The sequence below is a fragment of the Oncorhynchus mykiss genome, chromosome 17 (assembly GCF_013265735.2).
Source record: "Oncorhynchus mykiss isolate Arlee chromosome 17, USDA_OmykA_1.1, whole genome shotgun sequence".
NCBI classification, from domain to species: domain Eukaryota; kingdom Metazoa; phylum Chordata; class Actinopteri; order Salmoniformes; family Salmonidae; genus Oncorhynchus; species Oncorhynchus mykiss.
The window spans coordinates 58,292,582-58,315,459 of record NC_048581.1 but is presented as its reverse complement, the minus strand read 5'-3'; the positions used below and the strand labels follow the sequence as shown (position 1 = coordinate 58,315,459).

The window sequence follows — 22,878 nt, the reverse complement described above, 5'->3', positions numbered from 1 at the left end:
TGGACACTGTGGTGGGATTAACAACAAGATTACCTTTAAAACGGTATAAGATACATGTATGTTTGAGGAATTTTAATAATGAGATTTCTGTTGTTTTGAATTTGGCGCCCTGCACTTTCACTGGCGGTTGTCATATCGATCCCGTTAACGGGATTGCAGCCCTAAGAAGTTTTAAGAAGAAATGGATTCTTAACTGCCATTTTTTCCTTAACTATAGACTTAAGAAGAAATTTAAGCAAAGTTTCTATTCCTCAATAAAGTTATTGGAAATGTTCTTAAGGTTTTTCCTGGTTCTTCCTAAGAAAAAGGTTAAGAAGAAATGGGATTCTTGATAATAATGCTTTAGGATTTCTTCTTGGAAATGTACTTAACTTTAGGACAGCTAAACCCTCTTGAGATGAATGGATACTTTTGTAAACATGAACGTATTCTTGCATCACAGACACAGTTGGCTACCAGATATTTAAATACAGCAAGAAAACAAATTAAACAATATATTACAATATTAGAGTGTTAAAGTGTTAAATAGCAAGCGTTATCTCGTCAATTTGCAAAGAAGAACTTGGCTAACTTAGCTAACGTTAACGTCGTTAGCTATGTTGTTGGCTATAATGTCGGGACGCGTTGGCTAGCTAAGGTAGCTACCTAACTTACCGGTTGCGCAGTCCCTCTACCACCATCTCTTCTATCATGGACGACACCTTCTCCTCCAGCTGGTCCACATTAATGGTCTCTCAGCTCCCTTCTTCTTAGCAGCCGACTTGATGTTGAACCACTTCTTTTTTACGGCGTCACTGTCCTTTGCCATACCCCCAATGGCAGAGACAGACTCGGCCACTCTCGCCCAACCTCTCTTTTTGATGTCATCCCTGTCACATAGGCTTATTTATTAGTTTCTAGCACATCACTAAGTTCCTAAGAAAACTATGAATTCCTAAGAACATTTTGAGGAATTGTATTTACGAACTATCTTATGAAGTTCTTCTTTTTTGTTTTAAGCAGCTTCTTAAGTTTTTTCGTAAGTAATGTTTTGTGAATCCGGCCCCTGATCCCCAGGATCGTCCCTTTGGTTGGCGTCCTGCGGCTGGAGCTGAACATGCCGGGGAGGGGATACCATCACGTATGCTCTCTCCGGCGCTCTAGGTCGCCATGCTCCCACGTCTCAGCCGGACTGACAGGTTTCCCGCGCCGGCCTGCTCCTGATCCCGGGATCGTCATTTTGGTCGGCATCCTGCGGCTGGAGCCGCGCGTCGGGGAGGGGGTACTGTCACGTGTGCTCCCTCTCCGGCCTCTAGGTCACGAGGCTGCTCGTTAGGGTGTACACCTGTCACCATAATTACACACACCCGCGCGTCATCAGACTCCTTAAGACTCCATCACTTCCCTGATTACCTTCCCTATATATGTCACTCCCTTTGGTTCCTTCCCCAGGCATCATTGTTTCTGTTCCAGTTTCATGTCTGTGTTCGTGTTTCTTGTTTTGTATTATGTTTTAATTTATTCATTAAATTATTCACTCCCTGAACTTGGTTCCTGACTCCCAGCACACACATTACAGCTGGAATGCTGTGTGTTCTTTCGTCTTTCTCCATTAGGTTTCCTCAAGTAGAAAATGTATATTTTTTAAAACAATAGTAAACACGAGAGTAATTTCTACAAAAACACTATAGTAAATACTACAGTATATAGAGTGGTGAGGAATGTCTGGAAGTGACCTCATTTATTTTCTGTGTTTCTCATTCAAACATCATTTTAAGCTTTGTGTTACTATTGACAGTTAAAGCTGATTCCAGGATTGTACAGTGCATTCGGAAAGTATTCAGACCCCTTCCCCGTTTCCACATTTTGTTACATTACATCCTTATTCTAAAATGGATTAATTATTTGTTTTTCCTCATCAATCTACACACAATAGCTCATAATGACAAGGCAAAAACATGTTTTTAGAAATTATTTTTACATTAGTATTCAGACCCTTTGCTATGAGACTCAAAATGTCGCTAAGGTGCATCCTGTTTCCATTGATCATCCTTGAGATGTTTCATCTGTGGTAAATTCAATTGAAGGACAATCATCTATGCAGCCTGCTTGGAGTTTGCCAAAAGGCACCTAAAGGACTCAGACCATGAGAAACAATATTATCTGGTCTGATGAAACCAAGTTTGATCTCTTTTGCCTGAATGCCAAGAGAAACGTCTGGAGGAAACCTGGCACTATCCCTACGATGAAGCATGGTGGTGGCAGCATCATGCTGTGGGGATGTTTTTCAGAGGCAGGGACTGGGAGCAAAGTGCTGAGAGATCCTTGATGAAAACCTGCTCCAGAGTGCTCATGACTTGAACGTTCACCTTCCAACAGGACAACAACCCTAAGCACACAGCCAAGACAACGCAGGAGTTGTCAGCCAGAGCCAGAGCCTGGACTTGAACCCGATCAAACATCTCTGAAGAAACCTGAAAATAGCTGCGGAGCGATGCTCCGCATCCAACCTCACAGAGCTTTTCTGCAGAGAAGAATGGGAAAAACTACCTAAATACAGGTGTGCCATGCATGTAGCGTCATACCCAAGAAGACTTGAGGCTATAATCGCTGCCAAAGGTGCTTCAACAAAGTACTGAGTAAAGGGTCTGAATAATTTCCCATTTTTTATTTATTTGCAAATATTTCTAAAAACCTGTTTTTACTTTGTCATTATGGGGTATTGTGTGTGGATGGATGAGGGAAAAAAACTATTTCATACATTTTTAGAATAAAGCTGTAAAGTAACAAAATGTGGAAAAAGTCAAGGGGTCTGAATACTTTCTTGTGACTCCCTGTTGGCCCAGCCAGCCTTAGTTCATGGAGATGATTCGCCTACAGGGACCCGTGGAAACTCCCATTGCGCAGGGACCTGTTGTCCCAGGTGCTAGGGCAGGTTTGGCAAGCGAGGCCAGAGATTTGGTTCCTATAGGCCTGGGCTCTAAGAGGGCCAATCTGATGGCTAGAGGTTAACCTCCAAGTGTCATAGTTACCATTCAGTCTGCAATGGTGCCCTCCACAAGAGGGCTGTATGCGTATTAGTGGCAAGCGTTTGAGCTCTTTCGAACATTCTGCACTTTAAAGGTGTACATAGCCGCTGTCTCAGCGTGTCATGTGGGAATTGACAGGACCCTGGCTCACCACCTGGTGGTGCGGTTCCTAAAGGTGTATGTCATCTCAGACCGGTCTCTAAACCACTGATGGCCCACATGGGAGTTGCCACTGTGTTTTGGAGGCACCTTTGAGCCTCTGGATTCGGTGGATCTGAAGATCCACTCCTACAAAACATCCCTGCTCAGGACTTTAGCCTCGGCTAAACCTGTTGGGGACCTACACCCTTACTGTATTAATTTAGCCCCGGGCAAATCTAAGGGGATGTTGTGTCCAAATGCAGCCTTCGCCCCGAAAGTCAATGCTATGCCCTACAGGTCCTTAGCTTTTGAGCTATTTCCCTTTTTCACCTCCTCCTTTTGCTTCTGAAGAGCAATAGAGGTTACATGCCCTGTGTCCGGTGTGAGCTTTACGCACCTACATTGAACAGACCCGGGATATCCAGTTATGTGACCAAATTCTTGTCTGTTTTGCTAATCCAGCTCGTGGCAGGGCGCTCTCTAAGCAGGATCTCTCTCACTGGATTGTAGAGGCTATCTCCCTGGCATACAGCAGCAAGGGGCAAGGGTGACCTAACGGTGTACGCGCCCACTCCACCAGGGGTCTGGCAGCATCTTGGGCATTGTTTAAAGGGTTGCCTGTAGGAGATATTTGCGCTGAGGCGAGTTGGGCATCACCACACACCTTTGTGAGGTTGTATCGTTTGGATGTCACTGCTCCCAGTATATCACACAGTGTGCTTACGGCTGCGACAGGGGAAAGTCACTAGGCAGCGGGCCATGTTTGCAATACCCAGACTGACGCATTTGGTGGGGTCAGGTTTGGGTGGTCTGCCATGGGCAATTTAATTTAGTATCCGTTGGTGTCAGCTTGTGATGTGATTATATTCACCATAGTATGTTGTACCAAAGTTGACTGACTGAAAGGGAACATAACAATATGACTATAACTACTGTTCCCTGAAGGAGGGAAACGAGGTACAAAACCTGTTTGGCCCATTCCTAGGCTGGGTGGGGCTTTACCTGCTTTCCACAGGAAAACTGCTATGAAAATGTATGTAAAAAATACATGTTTTATGTTTCTGAATGATTCATCATGCTGTTTTGTTGACATTATGGCCCGGTGATGCTCGATTTGAGCAGGGCGTTCCTCCCTAACCACTTTTGCCCGGCGACGTGACTGCCCATAGCACGATTTACCCTGGTTCAGTCTAATCGAACTTCCTCAGTGCTACTTAACGCGGACCTAAGTTCCGTTCTGAGATCCACCAATATCACTGGTGGATTGGGTTAGATAGGGTGGATAGGGTTTCTGACTGGTATTGAAACTGTGACTACGGGCAGCCTCTCCCCACTTGGCTCGATGGGATATGTAGTGAGTTTGCCAACACAGACATATGTACACAGTCTTGTAACCTTAACCTTTTCTAAACTGACTATCGTATTTGCTGATTAAATCAGACTTTATTAAAATAATGAGTAATCCCGGAATGTAACAAGTTAATTGACATGAAAACTAGAGAAAATTGCAACTCAACTGACCTACAACTGACTACAATGAATGGCTAAGTTACTTCTGGAGCTGGAGCAACAAGCAAGCTACAAATACCAAGTCAAACACATGTTGAAGGGATCCGTCTTGAAATGGCAAATGACGCACTTGAGAAACAACAGCATCAATTAAAGCATTAGACTGGACCATATTTGAGGAGGCATTTTCTTCCCTCATTTACCATAATGATGAATGTACCTATGTGTGTCTTACCTATAGGTAACTGCCAAAATAAAGGAAACACCAACAAAGTATCTTAATAGGGCCACCACAAACCAGAACAGCTTCAATACACCTTGGCATAAGTTCTACAAGTGCCTGGAACTCTATCGGACGGATGCGACACCATTCTTCCATGAGAAATTCCATCCTTTTGTGTTTTGTGGACGGAAAACAGCGTCTCAGGCGCCACTCCAAAATCTCCCATAAGTGTTCAGTTGGGTTGAAATCTGGTGACTGAGACGGCCATGGCTTACATCGTTTTCATGCTCATCAAACCATTCAGTGACCACTCGTGCCCTGTGGATGGAGCATTGTCATCCTATGGGGGCATAGCCATGGTAACCTAAATAATGGCCTGACCAGCGTCTTTGTTACATGACCCAAAGCATGATGGGATATTAATTGCTTAATTAACTCAGTAATCACACCTGTGTGGATGCACCTGCTTTCAATATACTTAGTAACCCTCATTTATGCAAGTGTTTCCATTACTGTGGCAGTTACCTGTATGAGCAACATTTGTGTGTCAAAACAGATGTATGAAATACTGCGGCATAAAACAAACCCCTCTATTGTCAGCCACCATCTTGCCAGGCCGTTTTCTCTCCACAGCACAGCAGCTGAACTTCACCCAAATCCACAGCCAGAGCCCATACCACAGCACACAGGGGGGTGCTTACTGTGGAGTGAGTGTGTGTGTGTTTGTGTGTGTTGTACTGCAGGACTTTAATCCACAGATCCGCGTCCCATTGGCAAGGCTCATTGAGCTAATTAATAATGCGGCACAAAACAGAGCGAGATGGGAGTCATTAGGGAGCTGCAGCTGTGCTCTCTCAGCCCTGTGGTGTTGTGCCAGTGTGTGTTTATTGTGTGTATGAGAGAGATAAAGAATGCAAGGGAGCTTGTGTGTGTTTTTGTGACTGTATTATATGAAAGTGTGTGTGTGTGTATGAGTGAGCGTGGGGGAGGATGTGAGAATGCACACAGACATGACTACGTGTGTCACGGCAGAGACGAGAGTTCAGATAGAGTGCCTGCATTTAAATGTATGTGACTTTGAACGTGTGACTGCAGGTGCTTTGGAGTAAGAGAGTGGGAGAGATAGAGTTTGTGTGTGAGAGAGAAATAATGGCCATTTTACAGACACCCAGTCCCGCCTCACCAAGCCCTCCCCAGACAGACACGTCCTCCTGACAAACTCAGTTAAGATGGCAGCCCCTTTCCTCTCTCTCACACACACATGCACCCTGCAGTGGAGAGGGACGTCGCTGGTGTGTGTGATGTATTCATTATCCAGGATCAAGACAAACAACATCACACCACAAACTCCGGGTGACTGGGAGACATTGTCCTTCGAGTCAAAAGAGGAACAGAGAGTATTCGTGGCAGTCCTTTACACTAAAGTTGCTTATGACAGTGCAATTTAGTTACAACATTCTGTTAGCATGTTGTTACACAGCACTACTGTGTAATGACTCACTAAGCCACAGCGTATAATAATAATCACCGGCTGATCAAAAAAATCTAATAATGAGAATGCAGTATATAGTCCATTTATTGCCTTACAAAATAATTGCAACATAGTGGAAATTAGTTAATGTGCAAAAATATTCATTATAACAATGCTAGAGAAAACTCAAGGCAATGAGAAATGTACATCTAAAAAAAAACATGGACAAGACAAAATCTTTAAAACAAAACACTAACTTCAAGTACAAACTAAAGTACATCACAACCCCATAGTATAAGATGAATCCCATGCATATAGAAAAACATCACTCTTATTAAGGGACCACCTGATTTAGGTTCACACACACACACACACACACACACACACACACACACTTGATCACCCGCTATGTGGCATTTTGTCTGAGTTGTTCAGAATGGTGTGTAAGGGAGGAAGCATCATTGGAGAGGAGCCTGCAAGGAGGACTGTACACTTGAGCCCCTTTTCCATTACAAGCTTAACCTCCATTACAAGCTTAACCTGAGTGGTATAACAACATGGTGCAAGAACATTTGAGTGCCCTCTATGTCATCAACAAGGGCTTATTCTTATTCATACATTACCTAATGGGGCGTACATTACAGAGAGGGCTTTACACGTACTATGCACTAGTGTGGGTAAACAGTAGGACATTGACAGTCAGAACTTTCTTAGTAGTAATGGTAGGATTCCAACAGATGAAGAGACTGCAGAAGTCCTTCCAAGATGTAACAAAGGTAAGGACAGGGCATCCACATACATACAGCATCAGCAAAGGTCAATCGTTGGCTTGAACATGTACTAAATTGGTCAAAGGAGAAACATTGCTATTGCAATGCTGTTACAAAGGCCAAAAAAAAACTAGTCTACATTCACTCCCAATTTGCAAACCACTGCTGAGACCAAGTGGGAAACAAGAACAACTACCATAATGACCACAAGAAGGACCCTGGTTTAAATTGAGAGTAAGATGTCATTAGCCTCCGGCTAAATCAGTGGTTCCCCAAACGTTTTCACTCGGGCCCCGTTCCTCATTGGGGAACACGCCTGCATATATATTGTTTTGGGGGTGGGGGACATGCCCCTCCTCCCAAACCCTCACGTCCCCCCCAAGGATCACGCCCCACTGGGCTACATCATGATGGCAACATAAAGTCATGGCTCTTCATAATAGCGGGTCATTATTGGTAACAAGCTCTGCTGTTTGAGACTGGGTGAGAGAATAGAAAACTCATTAGGAGGTGTGATTGACAAACTACGTTTACCTGGAATATGTAGTGAGGTATTTCTTAGCCAGATCTGGGTGTAATTGCTTCAAGGTAATATGCTACAGAATGTCCTCACAAAGGTCAGAGGTCAGAGACAGGGCAGCTGTCTACATGCTGTGAGGCAGTACACACCACAGTGAGGTAAATACAGACATTTATCTTCTCTGTAATGGATATAACAGGATCTGAGGAGAGTCATTGTGATGCAGTATGCTTACACATGGCCTATAAACATGAGAGCTCTGGGGGAAATGCTGCTCAACCGGGAACTGCTGTGTGAGAGGGCCTGGGAGAGCAGAGAGGCAGGACAACACCATCTGACAGCAATGTTACAGCAGAGTGATGAGTCATAAAACAATTTGTAAACACAATGTGAGTGTGTTCAAGTTAAGGTACAGTGGAGGATAGTGATCCCATCAAACATTGCCCCTAGATGCTGATCTAAAGCAACTCCTACCCCCAGGCTAGCGAACTGCATTGTTCATGGAGGCTGCTTGGCTAGAGGTTATGTGCTCAGGAGGGATAGGACGCCTTGTTCCTCCAGCTTGGCCTTGGACACCGCCTCCCAGCAGAGGAGTGCATGATGCCCTCCACTTGTACCTCCATGCCCGCAGCCGAGAGGGCTTGTTGTGCTTGCTTCTCTGCAACCCCCAATCCCCATGGTCACGCCCAGGGCAGCCACGGCCTGGCACAGTGCTATGTCACAGGGGGCACAGGAGGGCCTCACATTTCCCAATGACTAGCTCGGGGGGGCATCAGGTTCTTGCCGGTGGTACCCATGAACACGTGGGCACGGGTTGTGTACGAAGAAATGGCAGAATAATACAGCTGGCTCAGCACACAGCTTGCGGAAGAAGTTCCAGAAATGGGTGACTCTCACTTCCCTCTGAATGCAGGCCATGCCTTTAATTCGTCGCTTTGGGTGCTCCGAAGGGGGATGTCCCACCTCACCAGTGATCTTCAGCCAATCATGGACATGGTTGACCTTACCAACGGGGACCTGAGAGCAGGGGACTGATGATTAGGTGGATAATAATACAATACTCTACTTTACCTTGAATTTGATCAGATTCAAACAGAGTGGACAATGTTATTTAAACATTCTTCATGTGTACCCTTTAATATCCTTTTCATCCCAATTCCAGACCTTTTCATTCTGCAATGGTGAAGATGAGAATTACCAGTATTCATACATGATAAGAGTTTATATTATCCTCTATCAACCAAAATCTCTCTTTACCTTTTGCCACTTACAACGACCTTGGAAAGAATGCAGAGTAGAGGGGCCTTGAATGGAAGAACTAGGCTAACAAATCACGAGCATTCCAGTGGCAATCCACGACCTTGGAAAGAGAGCAGGGTAGAGGGCCCTTGAATGGATGAACTAGGCTAACAAATCACCAGCATTCGTTGACCTGCTTGCACATCCTTACCCGGGCCTGAGCCATGCCGAAGCGTCCCGGGTTCATCGGACAGATGCGGCTGACAGCCGAAAGGAATCGTCTGTCCGCAGCAACAGTATGTCTAATCGAAGCAGCAGTGCAGTTCACAGGCATACTCCAGTGGATTGTAGCGCACGGGCTCACTAAACTACAGGTGGCGAAGGTGAACTTTCAGCTCCAACTCCACGTGCAGAAAACGGGAGGCTACCATGGAACCGTACAACATTGACCACCTGACCCAGTGTGAGTGAACAAATGTTGTTCTCCTTCGGTTCGTCCTTCTCCACAACTCCCTTTCCATCTCTACAAAGAAAGCAATGGTATTTAGCTTATTAATTGGAGTGCTAACTCAGTTAGCCCTCAACGTTAGTGCCTATTACATTCAATATCCACATACACAATTACGAGTTATTTTAAAGTAGGCATAACAGTGATAATGCGCAGCTCTCTTATACCAGAACGGCTGCATTACTGTCTTTAAAACAGCACCTTTGTTGCTGTAGTTACTCTGTACCTTTGGAGTTCATGTCTGTTCATCGTGAACGGATGTTTTCCGGCAACAAAGCCAAGCAATTGCATTCTGGGAGTGGTAGTTCCACGCAGATCGGCCCCTAGCCATTCTAAACGAGGTGGTGCTTTTTGTTTTATGTAAACAGCACCACCTACCGTTGACTGCTCTAATATCAAATGGTATGTTTCTACGGGAACACAGAAGTGTGTCTATTTTATCCTGTTTCAAAGCTCAATGGTTTTCCGTCTCTGATAAGAGTGTCCTCGGATCTGTACAGAGACGGGTTCGACAAGACGACACACACATACTTATATAGGTAACACTACAATCAAAAGCTATAGTGATTATGGGTAGTCTGTTTACTTGGAGCCATCCTCTCTCTCTCCCTCTAATTTAATTTATTGGCATGTGAAACATGTTAACATTGCCAAAGCAAGTGAAGTAGATAATAAACAAAAATGAAATTAACAATAAAAATAAACAGTAAACATTACACTCACAGAAATGCCAAAATAATAAAGACATTTCAAATGTCATATTATGTCTATATACAGTGTTGTAACAGTAAAATAAATAAACATCAATATGGGTTGAATTTTCAATTTGTTTGTTCTTCACTGGTTGCCCTTTTCTTGTGGCAACAGGTCACAAGTATTGCTGCTGTGATGGCACCCTATGGTATTTCACCCAGTAGATATGGGAGTTTATCAAAATTGGGTTTGTTTTCTAATTATTTTTGGGTCTGTGTAATCTGAGGGAAATATGTGTCTCTAATATGGTCATACATTTGGCAGGAGGTTAGGAAGTGCAGCTCAGTTTCCACCTCATTTTGTGGGCAGTGGGCACATATCGGCCTCTCACAAATAAAACAAATATCCATTTTTATTTGTCACATGCGCCGATTCAACCTTAAGGTGAAATGCTTCCTTTACAAGCCCTTAAGAAAAAATAAGTGTTGAGAAAGTATTTAGTAAATAAACTGACTTTTTTTATATTAAAAATACATTTTTAAAATAAAAAATAATTCAAGAGCAACAATAAAATAACAGTAACGAAGCAACAGATGAAGTTGGAAGTTTACATACACTTTAGCCAAATACATTCAAACTCAGTTTATCACAATTCCTGACATTTAATCCTTGTAAACATTCCCTATCTTAGGTCAGTTAGGATCACCACTTTATTTTAAGAATGTGAAATGTCAGAATAATAGTAGAGATAATTATTTCTTTCAGCACATTCCCAGTGGGTCAGAAGTTTACATACACTCAATTAGTATTAAGAAGAATTGCCTTTAAATTGTTTAACTTGGGTTAAACGTTTCGGGTAGCCTTCCACAAGCTTCCCACAATAAGTTGGGTGAATTTTGGCCCATTCCTCCTGACAGAGCTGGTGTAACTGAGTCAGGTTTGTAGGCCTCCTTGCACACACACGTTTTTTTCAGTTCTGCCCACAAATTTTCTATAGGATTGGGGTCAGGGCTTTGTGATGGCCACGCCAATACCTTGACTTTATTGTCCTTAAGCCATTTTGCCACAACTTTGGAAGTATGCTTGGGGTCATTGTCCATTTGGAAGACCCATTTGCGACCAAGCTTTAACTTCCTGACTGATGTCTTGAGATGTTGCTTCAATATATCCACATAATTTTCCCTTCCTCATGATGCCATCTATTTTGTGAAGTTTACCAGTTCCTCCTGCAGCAAAGCACCCCCACAACATGATGCTGCCACCCCTGTGCTTCACGGTTGGGATTGTGTTCTTCGGCTTGCAAGCCTCCCCCTTTTTCCTCCAAACCTAACGATGGTCATTATGGCCAAACGTTCTATTTTTTTTTCATCAGACCAGTGGACATTTCTCCAAAAAGTACGATCTTTGTCACCATGTGCAGTTAGTTGTAAACCGTAGTCTGGCTTTTTTTATGGCGGTTTTGGAGCAGTGGCTTCTTCCTTGCTGAGCAGCCTTTCAGGTTATGTCGATATAAGACTCGTTTTATTGTGGTTTAGATACTTTTGTACCTGTTTCCTCCAGCATCTTCACAAGGTCCTTTGCTGTTTTTCTGGGATTGATTTGCGTTTTTCACACCAAAGTACATTCATCTCTAGGAGACAGAACGTGTCTCCTTCCTGAACAGTATTACGGCTGCATGGTCCCATGGTGTTTATACTTGCGTACTATTGTTTGTAAAGACAAACGTGGTACCTTCAAATTGCTCCCAAGGATGAAACAGACTTGTTCAGGTCTACAATTTTCTTGGCTTATTTATTTGGATTTTCCCATGATGTCAAGCAAAGAGGCACTGAGTTTTAAAGTAGGCTTTGAAATACATCCACAGGTACACCTCCAATAAAATTATCTGTCTGTAAACAATTACAATTTCTTTTTTTGGGGGGGGGGGTTCAAGGCAAATAGCCCGGTTAGCCATTTGGTTAGCTGTTCAGGAGTCTTATGGCTTGGGGGTAGAAGCTGTTAAGAAGCCTTTTGGACCTAGACTTGGCGCTCTGGTACCGCTTGCTGTGCAGTAGCAGAGAGAACTGTCTATGCCTAGGGTGGCTGGGGTCTTTGACCATTTTTAGGGCCTTCCTCTGACACCACCTAGTATAGAAGTCCTGGGTGGCAGGAAGCTTGGCCCCAGTGATGTACTGGGCTGTACTCACTACCCTCTGTAGTGCCTTGTGGTCGGAGGCCGAGCAGTTGCCATGCTCAAGATGCTCTCGATGGTACAGCAGTATAACTTTTTGAGGATCTGAAGACCCATGCCAAATCTTTTCAGTGTCCTGATGGGGAATAGGTGTTGTCGTGCCCTCTTCACAGCTGTCTTTGTGTGTTTGGACCAGGAGAGTTTGTTGGTGATGTGGACACCATGGAACTTGAAGCTCTCAAGCTGTAGATAAGAATGGGGGTGTGTTCGGCCCACCTTTTCCTACAGTCCACGATCATCTCCTTTGTCTTGATCACGTTGAGGGAGAGGTTGTTATCCTGGCACCACACTGCCAGGTCTCTGACTTCCTCCCTATGGGCTGTCTCATCGTTGTCGATGATCAGGCCTACCACTGTTGTGTCGTCGGAAAACTTAATGATGATGTTGGAGTCATGCTTGGCCATGCAGTCATGGGTGAACAGGGAGTACAGGAGGGGACTGAGCACGCACCCCTGAGGGGCCCCCGTGTTGAGGATCAACGTGGCAGATGTGTTGTTACCTACCCTTACCACCTGAGGGCGGGCCGTCAGGAAGTCCAGGATCCAGTTGCAGAGGAAGGTGTTTAGTACCAAGGGTCATTAGCTTAGGGATGAGCTTTGAGGGCACTATGGTGTTGAACACTGAGCTGTAGTCAATAGCATTCTCACGTAGGTGTTCCTTTTGTCCAGGTGGGAAAGGGCAGTGTGGAGAACAATCTAGATTGCATCATCTGTGAATCTGTTGGGGCGTTATGCAAATTGGAGTGGGTCTAGGGTTTCTGGGATAATGGTGTTGATGAGAGCCATGACCAGCCTTTCAAAGCACTTCATGACTACAGATGTGAGTGCTATGGGTCGTTAGCCGTTAGAGGTTACCTTGATGTTCTTGGGCACAGGGACCGTGGTGGTCAGCTTGAAACAAGTTGGGGTTTGTTATTAAAAAAAATTATTTCACCTTTATTTAGCCAGGTAGGCTAGTTGAGAACAAGTTCTCATTTACAACTGCGATCTGGCCAAGATAAAGCAAACCCGTTCGACAAATACAACAACACAGAGATACACATGGAATAAACAAACATACAGTCAATAATACAGTATAAAAAAGAAGTATATACTGTATACAGTGTGTGCAAATGAGGTAAGATAAGGGAGGTAAGGCAATAAAATAGGCCATAGTGGCGAGGTAATTACGAAATAGAAATTTAACACTGGAGTGATAGATTTGCAGAAGATGGATGTGCAAGGAGAGATACTGGGGTGCAAAGGAGCAAAATAAATAAATACAGTGTGGGGATGAGGTAGTTGGATGGGCTATTTACAGATGGGCTATGTACAGGTGCAATGATCTGTGAGCTGCTCTGACAGCTGGTTCTTAAATTTAGTGAGGGAGATAAGAGTCTCCAGCTTCAGCGATTTTTGCAGTTCGTTCCAGTCATTGGCAGCAGAGAACTGTAAGGAAAGGCGGCCAAAGTAGGATTTGGCTTTGGGGGTGACCAGTGAAATATACCTGTGGGTGCTGCTATGGTGACCAGGGAACTGAGATAAGGCGGGGTTTTACCTAGCAAAGACTTGTAGAGGACCTGGAGCCAGTGGGTTTGGCGACGAGTAGGAAGCGAGGGCCAGCCAACGAGAGCATACAGGTCGTAGTGGTGGGTAGTGTATGGGGCTTTGGTGACAAAATGGATGCCACTGTGTTAGACTGCATCCACTTTGTTGAGTAGAGTTTTGTTGGCTATTTTGTAAATGACATCGCCGAAGTCAAGGATCGGTAGGATAGTCTGTTTTACGAGGGTATGTTTGGCAACATAAGTGAAGGATGCTTTGTTGCGAAATAGGAAGCCGATTCTAGATTTAATTTTGGATTGGAGATGCTTAATGTGAATCTGGAAGGAGAGTTTACAGTCTAACCAGACACCTAGGTATTTGTAGTTGTCCACATATTCTAGGTCAGAACCGTCCAGAGTAATGATGCTGGACGGGCTGGCAGGTGCGGGCAGTGATCGGTTGAAGAGCATGCATTTAGTTTTACTTGCATTTAAGAGCAGTTGGAGGCCACAGAAGGAGAGTTGTATGGCATTGAAGCTCGTCTGGAGGTTAGTTAGCACAGTGTCCAAAGAAGGGCCAGAAGTATACAGAATGGTGTCGTCTGCGTAGAGGTGGATCAGAGAATCACCAGCAGCAAGAGCGACATCATTGATGTATACAGAGAAGAGAGTCAGCCCGAAAATTGAACCCTGTGGCACCCCCATAGAGACTGCCACTGGTCCGGACAATAGACCCTCTGATTTGACACACTGAACTCTGTCTGAGAAGTAGTTGGAGAACCAGGCGAAGCAGTCATTTGAGAAACCAAGGCTGTTGAGTCTGCCGATAAGAATGTGATGATTGACAGAGTCGAAATCCTTGGCCAGGTCGATGAATACGGCTGCACAGCACTGTCTTTTATCGATGGCGGTTATGATGTCGTTTAGGACCTTGTGCGTGGCTGAGGTGCACCCATGACCAGCTCAGAAGCCAGATTGCATAGCGGAGAAGGTACGGTGGGATTTGAAATGGTTGGTAATCTGTTTGTTGACTTGGCTTTCGAAGACCTTAGAAAGGCAGGGTAGGATAGATATAGGTCTGTAGCAGTTTCAGTCTAGAGTGTCTCCCCCTTTGAAGAGGGGGATGACCGCGGAAGCTTTCCAATCTTTGGGGATCTCAGACAATACGAAAGAGAGTTTGAACAGGCTAGTAATAGGGGTTGCAACAATTTTGGCAGATCATTTTTTAGAAAGAAAGGGTCCAGATTGTCTAGCCTGGCTGATTTGTAGGGGTCCAGATTTTGGTATTAAAGACTTGGTCAGGGACAGGTTGATAATGTCAGTGAAGACACTTGCAAGTTGATCAGTGTATGCCAGGACAGAGAAGAGTTTGGACTGGGCTGAGTGGGAGCTTGGACTGGTTGGGGTGTAGGGAGACCAGAGGTGGCAAAGCTCTGGTTGGGGTGTAGGGTTTGAGCTTGAAGGTAGGGAGGGGTAGTTCCTCTTGCTGCTTCATATGCAAGTACCATGTTGTTATATTGGATAAGAGCATTGGTTGGAAACCAGTGGAGTGTGAGGAGGAGCGAGGTGACATGGGTGAATTAGGGAAGGTTGAACACCAGGGAGGCTGCAGCTTTCTGGTTAAAACCACTTCTGGGAAAATTGTAATATTACATTGAATGAACTACAGGACAAAATTCAAACCCTCTAACCCTGAAAGGCCTGTGGTGTTGATGGTATCCTAAATGAAATTATAAAATATACAGACCACAAATTGCAAATGAATATACTTAAACTCTTTAAGCTGCTCTTCCTCCTGGGGAAGGCCTGCCCAATCCAAGACCTCTCCATCACAGTTGACAACTCCATGGTGTCTCCCTCCCAGAGTGCAAAGAACCTTGGCGTGACCCTGGACACCCTGTCATTCTCTGCCAACATCAAAGCAGTGACTCACTCCTGCAGGTTCATGCTCTACAACATCTGCAGAGTACGACCCTACCTCACACAGGATGTCTAGACTTCTGCAACTTGCAACTTATTTTCTATGGATTCTCCAATTACATTGAGATGGTGTCTGACGTGCTGTTCCTTCTTTTTCCTTACTGTTTTTCTGTACTGTTTTAGTGTTTCACCACAGTGAAGGCTCAGATCTTGGTCTCTGTGCTTTTGGTTGGATAGGTTTCACAATTTATTTATATGGTTTCTCTCTCTCTCTTTCTGCAGACAAGTAATAAAACAATTGTAAACTAGTAAAGTAAAAAATGGCATTTGGATCAACCAGTCTATAATCTTAATGTTAATATAATCTCTCTCTCTCTCTCTCTCTCTCTCTCTCTCTCTCTCTCTCTCTCTCTCTCTCTCTCTCTCTCTCTCTCTCTCTCTCTCTCGCTCTCTCTCTCTCGCTCTCTCCCCCCTCTCTCTCTCTCTCTCTCTCTCTCTCTCTCTCTCTCTCTCGCTCTCTCTCTCTCTCTCTCTCTCTCTCTCTCTCCCCCCCCCCTCTCTCTCTCTCTTCCTCTCCCCCCCCTCTCTCTCTCTCTCTCTCTCTCTCTCTCTCTCTCTCTCTCTGTCTCTCTCTCTCTCCTTGTCCTTTGCATGACCTAGAACACGGAGAAAGTAGCATGAGCAAAGCTTTGACACTCATAGCAAGATGGTAGACGAACCCTGCCATCGATCTTTGATGTTACTAATGGCTGCGCAATTAGTTATTACTAACGTGTGTCAGTGTTATCTCCTGTCCTCTGAGACTCCAGGTCAAAGGTTAAACACATTGCTACAGTTTTTTTATTAGTGACAGTTATGCAATATCTGTTGGCATTAAAAGCTTCCTATCTGCAAAAAAAACACTGTGGTAAATACTACATTTTTGTCCCCAAAAGCACTACAGTTCTACAGCATTTAATACGCTTATACACTGCCCATTCCCCTGCCCTATATCACAGTTTGTGCCACCCATAACCATAACCTACATATACAGTGCCTTGCGAAAGTATTCGGCCCCCTTGAACTTTGCGACCTTTTGCCACATTTCAGGCTTCAAACATAAAGATATAAAACTGTATTTTTTTGTGAAGAATCAACAACAAGTGGGACACAATCATGAAGTGGAACGACATTTATTGGATATTTCAAACTTTTTTAACAAATCAAAAACTGAAAAATTCTGTGTGCAAAATTATTCAGCCCCTTTACTTTCAGTGCAGCAAACTCTCTCCAGACGTTCAGTGAGGATCTCTGAATGATCCAATGTTGACCTAAATGACTAATGATGATAAATACAATCCACCTGTGTGTAATCAAGTCTCCGTATAAATGCACCTGCACTGTGATAGTCTCAGAGGTCTGTTAAAAGCGCAGAGAGCATCATGAAGAACAAGGAACACACCAGGCAGGTCCGAGATACTGTTGTGAAGAAGTTTAAAGCCGGATTTGGATACAAAAAGATTTCCCAAGCTTTAAACATCCCAAGGAGCACTGTGCAAGCGATAATATTGAAATGGAAGGAGTATCAGACCACTGCAAATCTACCAAGACCTGGCCGTCCCTCTAAACTTTCAGCTCATACAAGGAGAAGACGGATCAGAGATGCAGCCAAGAGGCCCATGATCACTCTGGATGAACTGCAGAGATCTACAGCTGAGGTGGGAGACTCTGTCCATAGGACAACAACCAGTCGTATATTGCACAAATCTGGCCTTTATGGAAGAGTGGCAAAAAAGCCATTTCTTAAAGATATCCATAAAAAGTGTAATTTAAAGTTTGCCACAAGCCACCTGGGAGACACACCAAACATGTGGAAGAAGGTGCTCTGGTCAGATGAAACCAAAATTGAACTTTTTGGCAACAATGCAAAACGTTATGTTTGGCGTAAAAGCAACACAGCTGAACACACCATCCCCACTGTCAAACATGGTGGTGGCAGCATCATGGTTTGGGCCTGTTTTTCTTCAGCAGGGACAGGGAAGATGGTTAAATTGATGGGAAGATGGATGGAGCCAAATACAGGACCATTCTGGAAGAAAACCTGATGGATTCTGCAAAAGACCTGAGACTGGGACGGAGATTTGTCTTCCAACAAGACAATGATCCAAAACATAAAGCAAAATCTACAATGGAATGGTTAAAAAATAAACATATCCAGGTGTTAGAATGGCCAAGTCAAAGTCCAGACCTGAATCCAATCGAGAATCTGTGGAAAGAACTGAAAACTGCTGTTCACAAATGCTCTCCATCCAACCTCACTGAGCTCGAGCTGTTTTGTAAGGAGGAATGGGAAAAAATTTCAGTCTCTCGATGTGCAAAACTGATAGAGACATACCCCAAGCGACTTACAGCTGTAATCGCAGCAAAAGGTGGCGCTACAAAGTATTAACTTAAGGGGGCTGAATAATTTTGCACGCCCAATTTTTCAGTTTTTGATTTGTTAAAAAAGTTTGAAATATCCAATAAATGTCGTTCCACGACAGTATATATACTATAGTTAAATACTACGGTATACTACAGTATAGTCTGCAAAAACCCTACAGGTGAATACTATAGTATGTATACCATAGTATACTATAGTTTGGAGTTTCAGCTTGTGAAATATTGCCATGCTCTGAACCTTCCCACATGAAGAAATACTATTCAGTATTTGTCTACAACATCCTGTAACTGTTTCATAGGCGTTCTTGACCATCTGTGCCAATTCTAGGTGACAATACACTCAACTGGAAATGGATCAATGTTTTTACAACACTTTCTTTGCACTTTTAGTCATCGCAGTGGTCCACAGTTATTGAACAATAATTGAACCGCTAATAAAGTATAACAAACACATTTTTAACACTAATGGCAAATGTTCAAAGGTGATGTAATTATTTTCCGTATTGATGATTTATCGTAGATTTTTCCTTGTGGGTGTATCTTCGTTTTTTTTATGTTGTACATCTCATGATCCTCTCTTCAATGCAGAGATAAACAATCCAGCGAAAGAATGCTGAAGAAAAACAGGAGAGACAGAAAAGAGAGATATACACCTGGAGGAAGAGTAGGACATGGGGGAAATTGAAAAATAGAACGAGAGGGAGGGAGAGAATGCAGTAAAGGAGTGACTGGGAGAGATGACAGGAGTGTTACATTTCAGACCAGGGCTCCAGCTCCTCCGTGCAGCCAGTCTGGTGCTGTTGCCATGGCAACACCAGCAGCCCTGTATCCTGTATCCGCAGCACAGGCAGAGAGCCTGCAGTCCCCAACAACACACACCCCTCCCACGCCTGACCTGCAGCTGAACCTGAGTGAGGTCGTAGGTCGATGGCTGGCAGCATATGGAGGACAGTGAGCAATGAGTAGGGGATAGAGAGAAGGAGGGAGGGAGAGAGAAAGAGGAGTATGTGCCACACAGATGGGGAGAGGGAGGGGGGGGGGGACTGAACAGAATCTAATTATCATACAAGGGAAAGATGGTATTGACAGTGGAAGGGTTTTTGTTTGTTTCGCCATGAAAAAGGAGACTTCCTATCTCTTTTGTTTTCCTATTATTATTTGAGGGGTGGGACGGCCATTTTTGCTTATTCGGTGTTCTTTATGGATATGTGCAGGTGTTTGAAGAAAGGGGTTGAAACAAAGCAAAACAAAATACCGCCAGACACTTCAATCAATTTCACCATGGATCATTTAACCCCCGTGTGCATGTATCTCTATGAGTGTGTGTTGGCGTCTTCATGGTGAAGATGAGTGAGGATGGAGGAAGCATAGGTGTACTTGTTCCTGTTTGCAAAATGATTTTGCCTGCTTGTCTCTGTGCATTCTGCGTGAATTTGTCTTTGTACAATGTCTCACAATGGTGTTAGACACGGCACATTTTGAGCTATGTGTTGTTCACTGTACCTGTCCTGCGTGCCTGTGTATATTGTGTGTGTGTATCGGAAGTGTGTTTGCATGTATTCATGTCTGAACGGCACACTGTTAGATGAGCTCGCTTGATAGATGGTATTTAAACATCTCCCTGTAATTTCCCCTATCAAGCTCAGGGGGCGTGTGTCTGTGTGTGCCTGTCGGGTGCCTGTGTGTGGGTGCCTGTCGGGTGCCTGTGTGTGGGTGCCTGTGTGTGGGTGCCTGTGTGTGGGTGCCTGTGTGTGGGTGCCTGTGTGTGTGTGCCTGTGTGTGGGTGCCTGTGTGTGGGTGCCTGTGTGTGGGTGCCTGTGTGTGGGTGCATGCCTTTTGGGGGCCCTAGGCGAGATTGACGGCAGAGAGAAACATGGGCAATTTTACAGGTAATTTCCTGCAATTCTACACATTTTGCCATGGATTGGAGAGACATCTTTGCCGTATTAAAGCTAATTTCCTGAAATTCTAAACATTTTGCCATGACTAACAAAATCAATGGGGTCCCCTGGAGGTCAGGGTGTTTTGTAAAAAAAAAAAAAAAGTGTCTATTTTGTATTTAAAAACGTTTTTTTTGACAACATTGTTTGTAAGCTTTCAAATTATATCAAACTCAACCGCTTCTCTTTTGGATGAAGACATGGGCGTCTCATGGTAGGGTGGGATATGCAAACGGACCAACTTCGAGCCCATTTATCTCCTGCATTCTGGTCCAGAACGTCACTTTCTAACCACTTCCACCATGTGCAAACATGTACGGAAGGTTTTGTTCAAATCAAATGGGGTGCAGTCAGGAAGTGATTGATATCGCATGGAATGACCCTATAGTATCATAGTTTGCTCCTCTCTAAGATATGAATGAAGTAATGCCCTACGGTCTCTGTCAGTGTTTCTATCTGTTCTAGAGGTCTTAACCGGATCTTATCCAGGAGGGACTTGGATACAAGGGGGTCAAGTGAGTTCACCTTTGACTCCTCACCTTACTAAGGGGTCATGGCTGCAGGTCTGTTTGTGAAGTGTCCTAATATTTAGGCATACACAGTGTATACATCATAAAGTGTATACATATCTTGTTTTGAAAATAACGATATGGTCATCATTAAAATAATAACCAAATGATCATTGTAATCACCCTTCAGTCATTGTAATCAGTCATTAACAACAATATTCATATTATGAACAATAATATCATATTGTTTCATTATCATCAGTAGCAATAATAGGCAGGGTATTTAGTCAGTACTTGATCAGTAATAGCTGCTGTAAAACCAAGTATTATCGAAATTCTGAGGAAGCAGAGAAAGAAGAGGATAGTTGACTGGAGCCTCCATAGAAAATACATCACAGAGCGCCCTCTAGTGGCTTGCTGATATCTCATCATTACCTACACAAGGGCTGATTGTCAAGTGGTATGATGAGGATGCAAGTGTCACAGAATATGTCTCTCTCTTTCTCATTCACTCGTTGCCCTTCAGACGTCTCCGTCCTTCCCCTCCTGTGTTGGTCCCCCGCCACCAGATCCTCGGTCACGGGCCTCTAAACATGTTAGGGAGGTACAGGCAGACATCCACAGGAGCCTCTCCATCCATCAGAACACAGGCAATAACTTTAGCAGGGCTCCCTGGGCCAGTCTGGAATGTGCAATGACACAAAGCAACCACACACACACACACATGCACTAGTAGAATGGACACACGCACACACACATACAGGTAAGCCTCATTCCAAGGTATCTCACACGGACAAAATGGTACTCAACCACACACATATGCACACACGCACACACAAACACACATGACACACACATCTCTGCCTCATTCCAAGTCATCATCCCATATATGCAAATACAACACCCTGCAGTGATGATCCCGATCGTCTACACACACACACACACACACACACACACACACACACACACACACACACCCCTTCCCAACTGTGACCTCTAGAAGTTCTCCGACTAGAGGCTGGATGAGGGGCAGTGAGAGGGTCATCATCCGTCTGCCTCCCTGTGACCATGCCCTGACCCCAACCTCTAACCACACACACACACATTACCCCAGACAGCTCTCCCTCTCTCCCCAGTCCTTCTCTGTTCTTTCCAAATGCCAAGCCTATTGGTCCCATTCAGCACTGCCTAATGAGTCCCTTACAAAGCCATCAGCTCTACTGCACTGGCTGAGGTAAGCTAGAGGCTAGAGGAAAATGTTCACAAATATACATGATCTGCTTTCTAATATCTATTGCCTTATTAGTTGTAGAGGGATCTTATTGTGGTCAAGTGGTTAACCAATATTTTACTATCTGTAATATAAAGTTTTGAAAGCAAATAAATCTGTAACTGGTATGTGGCAATGTGTAATCTGATTGAAGTACTATAATGCTTTATTGTTGATTCCTCCCTGTGTATCTCTTTTTAAGTCCAGACCTGGGTAACAGGAACTAGATTTTTCCCCCCCCTGAGCTTTCAGAGTGATATCTAAGCTTTTTTCAAAAACGATTTCCCTTTCTACCTAAGCTATCATATGCATTAAGACATTATATGCTATTATACTATCATTTTCTGTGCACTGGCTATAGATAAGAGCAACAGCTAAATGAATAAATGTAGTACAGTAAGAGCATCAGTGAGGTCTGATGTGATCTCCAGGCCAGGCAGACTAAACGAATGCAGATCCTGCGTGGTGCCTGGTACAGTGAGTACAGGATGTGGACCACATGCTCTATCTGATGATGATTAGGCTGTGCTCCTGGATTACCCTGTCACACCACTCAACTCCTACACCACCGAGCCTCTGTTTCATCTTCAAGTGTCTCCGCTGGCTGCGCCGGGCTGCGAGTACCCTCGGTGTGTGTGTGTGACTTCTTTGGGAGTACATGTTTGTGTGTGCGTTTGTCTGTCGACCTTCCCTGTCTCTGTGCACAGCTGTTCCATACTTTCACCCCCCTCTTCTCCCTCTCCTCAGGGTGTATACAAATCTACACCAGAAAAAAAGTATCTCTCCCTCCATCTCTGTTCAGCCTTTAGCGTATCTTTCTCTTGTCCTCTACTGCTCACCTCCCCTGCCTCCTCCCCTCTCCTCTTTTCTTCATATCTTTCTCTCTTACTCTCCATTCTTTCTCTTCCCCTTTCCTTCCCTCTCTTTCTCCTTTGCACTTTCTTCTCTTATCTCTAGCTCCCTCCCTCACCGCTCTCTCTCATT

The 22,878-nt window shown here is 44.2% G+C and overlaps 1 long non-coding RNA gene across 2 annotated transcripts; it reads right to left on the bottom strand.

The window, feature by feature from the left end:
* Positions 1 to 6,439: 6,439 nt before the first annotated feature.
* On the bottom strand, positions 6,440 to 9,701 carry LOC110494225. Of its 2 annotated transcripts, XR_002469240.2 has the most exons (4): positions 9,616 to 9,701; positions 9,093 to 9,404; positions 8,900 to 9,002; positions 6,440 to 8,659 (listed from the first exon to the last, which is right to left on the bottom strand). It is a non-coding gene; the product is annotated as an uncharacterized LOC110494225 (long non-coding RNA). The 2 variants fall into 2 exon arrangements; XR_002469239.2 differs by having other exon boundaries at positions 8,900 to 9,404.
* Positions 9,702 to 22,878: the final 13,177 nt, after the last annotated feature.